The sequence below is a fragment of the Ammodytes marinus genome, assembly GCF_949987685.1.
Source record: "Ammodytes marinus genome assembly, chromosome: 3".
Classification (NCBI taxonomy): Eukaryota; Metazoa; Chordata; class Actinopteri; order Uranoscopiformes; family Ammodytidae; genus Ammodytes; species Ammodytes marinus.
In genome coordinates, this window is record NC_137232.1 from 20177700 (window position 1) to 20188079 (window position 10380).

A 10380-nucleotide genomic window follows, 5' to 3' on the forward strand; every position below is an offset into this window, starting at 1 on the left:
TGTAAATGTTGAATCACTATTGTAGCTGTTCTACTTGTGGATTTTTTTCTTCCCTCAAATTCTGCCAGTAATATAAACCTTTAATCAAGCCATAGCCTATGTGAAAAACATTCTAAAGCCCAACATTATATATTCTGGGAAATGGCAGTGCATTTGAAAAAAAGGAAAATAATGTGAGCCATAAATAGCTAAATTGCCAACAGTGAAAGTACATTTGAGGATGCACCTCTCATTGCTGGCTCCATTGTGTAGGTAATTCTTCCGGTTACTGCTGATAACGGACATAAGGCAGGCCACATTCAGATAATTCAGTATAGCTGTTATCCAGTTTAATGGGTAAAGGGCAACAATGTGGTAAATGTCAAGTGTTTAAGTGATAGAAAAAAAGGATTTTTAACTAAACAAGGGTACATAGTTACCCCGTAGATTACAGCCTGCAATTAACACTGTCCTATTTTGTAAATATCGTGTAATGGGCACCAACTAGGTATGAGGGAAGAAGCACCGACAGCAGGGGGTAACTAATTTCCATTAAGAAGGGACCTAGAAATAAATTACACCATAAGTACTTTTTAATTTCCAGACACACATTAAATAAGTACAGTGTTCACAGAGAAGTAGCAGACTAAGCCTGAGTGTCACTTTTACAGAGCAGGCATTTTGGCTTTCAGTAGGAAAAGCACAGATGTTACTATTATCATTAAGAATGGCTCCGATCCATTCATGTGGGACAGAATCTCAGTGAGCCAGCACAATACTAGGAGCCTGACACTGAAGCAAATAAATGCAATTCAGCCACCATTCACTTGAACGTTTACACCTGTGCTTTTCCTGCGAGGGAGGGGACTGCTAACTGCAGTCACTGACAGGAAGTTAGCTAAACTGACCATTCCGCTTACTGAACCTTTAAATATAACAATAAACTAAGATGGTGGAAAAACTTTAATCCTGATCAACATCAAATTATCATTATGAGCATATTTTGCAGTTAGCTCAAAGTGCTTAAGCATTTGCCTTGCAGAGCAGCTAGCGCGGCTGCAGACTTTAGTTGGTTGATAAATGACTTCAACTATTCGTGCTTTCAGACTAGTGTTGTTATTTATTTTCCCAGACCTTGAAGCTAATATTGTTCCAATGCATTTCTACTTTTCTTTGTTAAGAGGTGAACCGTGCAGGGAACCCACAAACCTGTATTATCAGTTCCTGTAGACTCTTTTCCCTTGCTGTAGTTTGGTTTGCTGCCACAGTGACACTAGTTGAAATAATTGATCTGTCTTGTTCCTGCCTTGATAAGCAGTAGCAATATTGTTGTGGTCTCTTATTATGAAATTGGGAGGAAAAAATGCTTGTGTCATTACACAGAGAGTTGTTCCATAACCTGCCGGCTCCTTCCCTACTACTTACATATTTGCCGGAAAAAAGGACCCAGTAAATTATGGACAAAATAATTGCAGTGTAGTTCTCGGGCTGTAATGTGGTGTAACTGGATACTCTGCAGCTGCACAGCACAGCACAATGTGTTTTGAAGAAAGGACTGTTGACTTCTGTTGTTTTCATAAGTAAAAAAAATGTGTTATAGAATTTACTAAAACTGCCTGATTTTTATCTCTCTGCATACATGTAAGGATGCAGGCAACAAGTCCGGACAGATTCTATAGAGATCGATGAAAATGCGTCTGAAAGTGCAAAGATATGAGGTTAACCATAAGAGAGAGAGAGGTAGTGAGGTAGGGAGAAAAGGGCGACTATAAATCACAGCTCTGGCTCACAAATGACCTCCTAGAAAGCATTAACCATCACAGATTGATGATATGTGAGAGGAGTACATTTGCTTTAAAGGCTGTTGGTTCATATCCACCTGAGTGGACTGTTTTCTACTGAGGGTGTCAGTCTGTCTATGCCCTGCAGCCGTGGCCAACACTACTAGTGATTTTTAATTGGTCTCTCTGTCAGAGAATCAAAACGCAAAGCCAGCTCTCAGCCCTCTAATTCTCCACTGATTTTTAGCGAGAGAAAAATCAGTGGAAAATATAGGAGAAGCTCCACCTTTTTATAAAGTCGTAAAATGTAAATGGTCGAGCATGGGATGAATGTGTCATTGCAAACATGTCCTTGTTAGATTTTAAATATTGGTTTGTCGCTGCTGTGCTGCTGAGGGACGTCAGGGATTCGGTTGGAACACTTAGCTCTTTAATTAACTGTGTTTTCAATCTGAAAAAGGTCTCAAAGAGCAACATAGACACCATCAGACGTAAATATATATTACATTAAATATTGAATACAGTAGTTTCAGTGGAGGGTTGAAGGACTCAGCCACAAGGGCTGATGAGAGTGTTCATTTTTTTATAAGATTCGCAGTTGACTCATCGCAAACCCGTGATTGAGAGAGATCTTAGTGGAAGTGGTGGAGGGTGATTCATTACTCAGGAAACTTGATGGACTCACGCACAAGCACTTCATTGTTGCTTTTAAAGCCTGTGGAAATGGAAGTCTCTTCGCTGAATCCGAGAGGGTACCGCCTGTCAGGACTCAGGCTGGGGAGCTGACCTCTGACCCTTTGTAATAGGAATGTGGCCGGTGCTGGCAAGTACGGAGGGAGAAGAAAAAGTGCCAGAAGGCCATGCGGGGGCCCCAGTAGTTAAACCATCCCTGGAAGAAGAAATACAACTCTGAGGATCGTTTCAGAGGAGATAACAGAATGTGACATACAGGGAAATCGGCTTTTGTTACATACCGTCTTATTTTTGTGTAGTTTTGTCCAGGTTTGTTACAAAGGTACAAAAACATTTGCCTGACTAATGAAATAGCGACGAGGCAGTCTTTACATTACAATGGAGTCAAGTGGGACAAGAAACACGAGTCATGACATTATCACACAGGTGGTAAACAAGATGGTTGTTGCACAAAAGCAGAATTTACTGGACATGAAAATGAAGCTGAAAACACCTGCAGTATCTGTTACAACAGTGCATTACAGTATAAAAACAAAAAAAATGCAGTTGACCTTTCATGTCACTTCCAAACAACATATTTGCCAACTGCTTATCCTAAAAATGTATTTTCTCCCCATTTGTTATGTCAAATACTACTACATAATAAAAAAAGTTGTTGGCTGGCAGTGTCTCTGGAGGTTGAGCGGTTGTCCACTGATCGCTGGGCTGATAATTTAATCCCCACCCACTGCCACATGTCCAAGTGTCCCTGTGCAGAACACTGAACCCCAAATTGCTCTTGACAGTTGGCCAGCACCCTGCGTGGTATACGCTGCCATCACTCTATGATTGTGTGCGTTACTGGAAGAATGAGAGGCAAAAAATACTAAAGCTCTTTGAGTATGAGCCTCAGTCTTTGGATAAAAGCACCACATAAATGCAGTCCATTTACCATTTTACAAATTACTAATATATGTTTTGAAGGGTATGTTGCTGCCTCCTGGATTTTGTTCACTAAGAAGTGCTCCTACGGTCTTGTAATGCACAGAAGTCACAGGAGGACAGCTGCGTGGAAAGATTGGTCTACAGAGTTCAAATGCTTCACATCCTGACATTCAAAAGGTTTAGGCAACAACAGGTTAGGGAAACATTTTAGTTTTGGATCCTTACTAAGAAAAAGGAAGATGTCCTGCCTTGTGCTTAAAGCCACTGTTGACCTATCAATTTTTTAACCTAGACCACAATCTTTCCCTTACTTTATCCAGGCACTTTGAGTTGCCTGATCATAACTGCCCGCACCATGCTTTTAATCAAGTGAATATTGTCAAGGAAACAAGTGAAATATGTGATTTGTGATCAGTTCTGTTTGAACATTTTGCAACTTGGGGAGATATTTTTCCTCCAAAAACGTTTCCTTGTTATGTTGTCTATAAAGGGATAAAGTCAGCCATTGTATGTTTCTCTTCAAATGTACTACAACAACGACAACAGTACTGTAGCAGATTAATAGAATATAAATGTAATGTGTAGCAGACAGGAATGTGTTTAGAGGGCTACTCCAGTGATTTAGTCTGGAACTTCCACTTCCAAGGGATAATTTTGAAGAAATAGTCAGAATTGATGAGGCAGACACTGAGATAACCTGACTTTTAGTCCCCTAGTACGGGTCAGGTTTAAAAAAATAATAACTTAATGCAACTTGGTAGCATCTTACATTAGACTCTTTAGAAAGCTTTTAAAAGCTATGACAGAAAACTTCTTGAGCTGTGTCCTCCCCACAATGAATACACTGTGTTGTAAAGGCCTTATTTTAAGAAAATCAAAGACTGGGAATGGGTCAAGCAACTTGTCTGATCTTCAGTGGTGATGCTCTAAGGTCTTTAACACATTTACCGAGCGATAACCACTCTGAAAGCAAATGCCATCCTGTCTGACCCTCAACATCCTCCTCATGCAGAGTTTGACTCCTGCCACACTGGGAGAAGATACACATTTTCAAAGAGGGCCAGATCAAACAGTCAATTGAAATAATTTGTTCCCTCAACTGTTGGGTGGTTAAACAAACTGGGGTTGTTGCTGCAATAGCTTTTTAACGAAGTATGTACTTTTTTTTTTTCAAGATAATTTTTTTGGGGATTTTTGCTTTATTAGACAGATTGGGGAGACAGTGTTGAAATGGGGCAAAGAGGAGATGACATGCAGAGAACTGACACGGGCAGGATTCGAACCCGGGTCCGCTGCGGGGCCTTGACCCGGGTGGGGACGCCATACCAACTGAGCTTTGGGCGCCCCCAAAGTATGTACTTTTTAATTGTGCTTTTATGGCCTGTCCAATGTGTTACCATGATATCTCCTGTATGTTTTACGTTTTAAATTCATGTTTATTTATCTATTGTATGATGCTGTCTTTACTTTACTGAACGCAAAACAAACTGCCCTTCAGATACAATAAAGATACATAAAGATTGGGTTAGGGTTAATGATCAGCACTGTTGGTGAGCAGCCTAAACTATTTCATAACCAATGTAACCGATTGCCCAAACTCTGAAAATACTTGAAAAATTATGAGTTCTTGATCACGTAACATTTTGAGTAAGAAAACTCAAAGCATATTTAAGATCAAAGTAATTCCTCAAAGAAGTGCAAAAATCTTTAAACCTTTAGCAGGTGCCGCATATAGAGGGAATGTAGCCTATTCATCTATAAAATATCTGATAATATTTTCTGTGGAATCTATGAGTGAAAGGACAATACAGAAAAAGGATTAGCTTGGGGGAAAAATGGAATACCACACATGAGACTTTTTCGAGAGCAGAGGCACTTGCGGGTGTGTTCAGGAATGTGAACGGGCCATTATGCTGTCCACGTGTCAGACCTGATTAATGTTTTCTTGTCGTCAGTTGCTGTTGCCAAGACTGCAGGGAGATGAATGAAATGTGACTTGTTCCTGCAGAAAAGGGACACGAGAACACACAACGAAGGAGATTTGATTTCCAGAGGGATGTCTAATTAGTGACAGATAAAGCAGTCCTATTCATTATCGATACATGCAGACCGCTGATGTGAAAACAGGGTGGACACCGGTGAGTAATTGCATCACCCCTCATCACCTCTATCTCCCTTGTACGCATTGCTACGAAGTGCAAAATGTGAACCGATTTCCCCGAATGATCAGGTAGACCCTTCCATGTGACAAGCACATATTTCTACGTGGAAAATTCTAGTAAATGTAATGTAATGTAACTTTATTTGAACAGGGACAGTGTACAAAAGAAACATTAACCGTGTTTAAGGGAGGAGGCGCAGCATTGTGTATGATTTTAAAAATTAAGCGCACATTAGCAAACACAATGCGATTTTCAAAATTAAGGAGATTGTGTTTATCCAGGATTTTGCAGTGGTGATATTGACAAGTTTTTTTATCATGAATTTCAAGAGAGTTTTTATATAATAATTCAAGTGGTCTCAAGGTTGTTTTACCTGCTGGAGACCAACTTGTCATACAGTAGGAAAAATGGGAAAGAATCATAGCAGTCAGATAGGTGTTTGAAGAGTTTCTTATGAATCGATAGTTTGCCAGATTACATTTTCTTATTTCTACTTATTGTAGAGTATAGTTTGGATTAGTGCTGGCCATTTTCCATTTTCACAGTGCACATATATTCATTAGGCAACTTTAAAGGCAATGTTTGGGTTCCATTTATTATTAAATGGGAACTGATGGGCTCGGTGTGAGAGTTAATGGCTGATAGACATCTAAAGAAAAATATTGCAAAGATGAGCTGGGCCATTGTTGGAAAATCGAAGGAGAATATGACTAAAATTTGGTGCAAATCTACCCAAGGGGGCTGCAACTTATTTTCAAAATACTAATCCTCTAAAGCCGAAATAGATGTTCTAAGGGTGTATTCACACTGGGAAAGTCCGCTAGTTCACTTGCTTTGGTCCAGACCAAATAGAGTTTAGATTTTTTTTGTTTGGTGTGGTCCACTTTCACATTGCCCCTTTTGCTAGTGAACCAGCATTACGAAGCAAAACCACACGTGAGCTGAGGTCATTCATTCATTGGACAGACATTCTGGGGTGGAGAGAAGCAGGAAGCACGGAGTTAAAACTGCGAAATATACCATTGATATAATATGGGGTTAAAAATAATAAAAAGGCCTGCATCTAACCTATAAATAAAGAGGAAAAACATCAAATTATTGTTGTTTCATATGGTTATAATATGTAGCCCTATGTCAATGCCACGTTATGTGGCTTGTAGCCTACGATATGAAACATCATTTTTACTGTATTTTTGGTGCTGGACGCGCGGCTCGCGAGAAGAATAGGCTCAAGCTGACACTCAGCTGATTTAGCTGTGTATCAGCTGGGTCGACGCAGTTCAGCTCCAAACTGACACGGGGATAGTATTGACGGTCCCGTACATGGGAAGCAAAATAAACACACACTTCTTGCGCAGCGTGAACCTGTTGGCACTGTGCGGGAGACACTCCCCTCTCCTTCATCTGATCGCTGAACACATTCAGCATATTTACGCGTCCTCTCGATCAAATGTAATATATTGTTCTGGGCTCCCCAAACCACAACTTATCGTCCTAACAATGGCGACAACAACACTTTCCCATAATGTGAAGCTGACTGCAATTTATTAAAAAAGAAAAGAAAGAAAAGGCACAGTGCGTCCTGCATTTGGGTCGGATCGAGTTCGGACAAATTCACACCACAAACGAACTGCAGCAGAGTGCGTTTGGAAACGGACCGAGACTACCTCTTCAGCTGGGTCTCGGAGCGTTTGTTTGGTCCGCCCCCGAGTGCGATTGCTGTATTCACACCTGCCTGAAAGATGCGCACCGAAGGCAGAAGTGCATCTGAGTTCGTTTCAACCGAACTAAACACGGCATGTGTGAATACACCCTAAAACTAAACTTATTAGTTTTGTCTGACCAACTAACCCCAAAAATTGAAAGAAAAGACTGTAAGTCCACAGCCATGCTATCAACTCTGCTAGCATGGCTGTAATAAGGCAAAGCTATGGTTTGAGTTTAATGCTAATTTGAGCATATACCATGTTCACAGTTAACTCTGAACCATGTTCCCCATAATATGCTGATGTTTTGGCTGGTAGCCTATTTGTTCATTAAGCAAATAATAAAAAATAAAAATAAATCCAAAAGGAACACAGCACTGCTAAGAAGCATTAGGTCATCACACTGGAACAATTGGAAACCCAAATGTTTAGCTTTTGTCTTGAAAAATTACCTAATGGATGAATTGATTATCAAAGAAATGGCCAATACATCTTTTGTCAGTCTACTAACTGATTAATCAACTAATTGTTTTAGATCTAGTTCATCAACCAACATGCCATGTAGCCTATCAGAGAGTGTCCTTGACTTTTCAAAACAGTATTTAGTATTGCATGATATAGCCTACAAACCACTGACAAAATTGTATGCAGCAAGTTGTTCACAGTGATGGATTACTCCAGCAAGTTTGAAATCTCTGCAAGCTGATTTTAACAGTGCACTGAAATGAATGGAAAATAATGACTGTCTGGAAAATAGGAAATCAATCTACAATCATATGTTTCGCTCTGGAAAGCAGCCAACACTGCAGAGTATACATGACATGTAGCTAATGGGATGGAAGATGCAAAAATGCCATAATGGCCCTTTCAAGGCCTCCATGCTAATATGGTGTGTGCAGCAAAAAATTCATTCAGCACCGGTTACACAATGGTGATGATACATATTTTGCTTTCCTTTCCTTGGAGGCGTGGCAGGTTCACAAGAGGTGTAAGCAACCCATTACCAATGGGAGCAGCCCAGCCTTTTCTAGAGAAAGCTAATCTTGTTTAACTTTGCAAATGCATTTGCCTGCACTTAATTGCAGCAGCAAGCAGTCTGTGAGTGGATCAAAATACAAAATTGAGCGATTGTTTGCTGCTCCTGACCTCTCAAAAATGGTAGGGTTAATCTGTTTAAATCACTGACTGATACATTTCATTTTGAAAATGTGGTTAGCACCGGAAAAGCATTGATGTCAGTCAAGAACAAAGCAGTTGTAATGGGAAGTGCAGGGCTTGTATATCGCAAAATAGTACTCTATAGGGCAAATACTTTTAAAATAGCGCGGTTGAATTTTTTTTTGTTAAGCTCGAAGGTTATCCTACCTTACTCTGATATTTGCATAGTTGACTCAGACATTGCAGAAACTTTCTCTGCAGTGCATGATAAGCTGCATCTCCTGATCCAGCCTGACAGCAGCCCGACGAGCCAATAATGACTCCCTGAGACACTCAGGTTTCCCTTAATGTTTTTCACCTCAGCAGCACACGGCTTGTTTTTGAGTGGCAAGTGCAGAATACATCAGCTGAAATGTGCGTTTAATGAGCGCTTGATATCTTTTACGCTGCGGACATGACCGCACATATGAGAGCACAAACATGAAAATCTTTTGGGCTCCAAGCTGCACTAATCAATGTATGTATATTAGCAATGGATCAGATGAGTATGTAAAAGGTGTTACCATATTCTGAAGTTCCCATCGGCTCTGTAGAACATTTAAGCCTCTGAAGATATTGCTTTACAGGCCTGCAAATGTACTGTTTGGGTCTCCTCAACCTTGTTCCCATACCACAGCTGCACACTACCCACGCAGCACCAAACGGCAGATAAACACAACTCCAAATGAATACTAATGTTGCTCTCTATCGGCTGGATGTGTATAAAGGCAATTGATTAATGCCAAGTTCACTATAGGAAGTTAATAAGGTGATACTATGTCAGCGTTGCCTTCATAGATTGTCCTGAATTGCAATTGAAAAACAGTCTGGATATTGTGTGTGTTTTTTTCTTCAGTTTGAGGTGCACCTTTTTATTCTGAAACTTAAACAATTGATTTGCCCTTCATAGAACAAAATCTAAACGTTCTGTAACTCGGTTCAGGAGGGGGGCACTAGGAATTTCTATTAAAGAAGGGGTAGGGAGGTCAGGTTTTATTGGTGACTAAAGAGCATTCACTTAAAAGTTCCCACTTTTTCAACTTGGTGTTAGTTTTTGTAACTCTATGTGAAAGGGTATCCACTCAGTGAGTTCTCATCAAACATATCATTTTGTCATTCAGAAGTTTACCCACTGGCTAAATTGGCCTCTTAGAATTTACAGGCGTGCATCATAGCCCTCAAAGTGTTTCAAATAAACACCATCTGGGTGTAGAATTATCCGGTTTTGTTGGCTTGCTTTACTTTTGAAAGGGTTATTTAAAGTCAATCAAAACAAATAATAAGCAGTCATGAAATTGAGAGTCTCACCAGAGGAAGTTTAGGGTTGAATGGCACAGCTAGCTAATCTGCATATGAAATGCATACAACAAAGGGGAAAATTAGTTGCAAACAGTAATTGTTTCGAAAGGGGGCATTGAAAAAGTCACACAGCACAGCACAAGAGAGTAAAGGCAGCAGAGCAGGGTCTTGTCAAGTAAAGACCTAATCTATACATGTGTCCCTCGAGTTCACACATAGAAGCTGTTTTTGCCTAAAGCAATATTAAAAAGAAATCCACAGTCCAGTTAGCAGGATTAATGCGACGTTGACTTTCTAAACAGGATCACACAGAGGAGTTGAAAATACAGAATCAAGCCCGGAGCCTGGAGTTTTTCAATCAAAAATACCATTTAAGCCCTTCACGTCTACAAAATCCTTTACCATCTAATAGCAGAAACCGCTCCTTATCATTGGAATCATTTCATCCTAAAACGTAACCTTACATAACCACAACAATTCACAGCCGCAACCAAAACAACACAAAGTCATTTAAAGTACACCCTTAGGCACATCAGGGTTATTTAAATGTAAACATGAACAGGAGACCAAAACATGTAAACCCTAAGCAGAGGCCGGATTTTTATATATGTGCTGTTGTTGTAATCCGTGCCGTGGCCT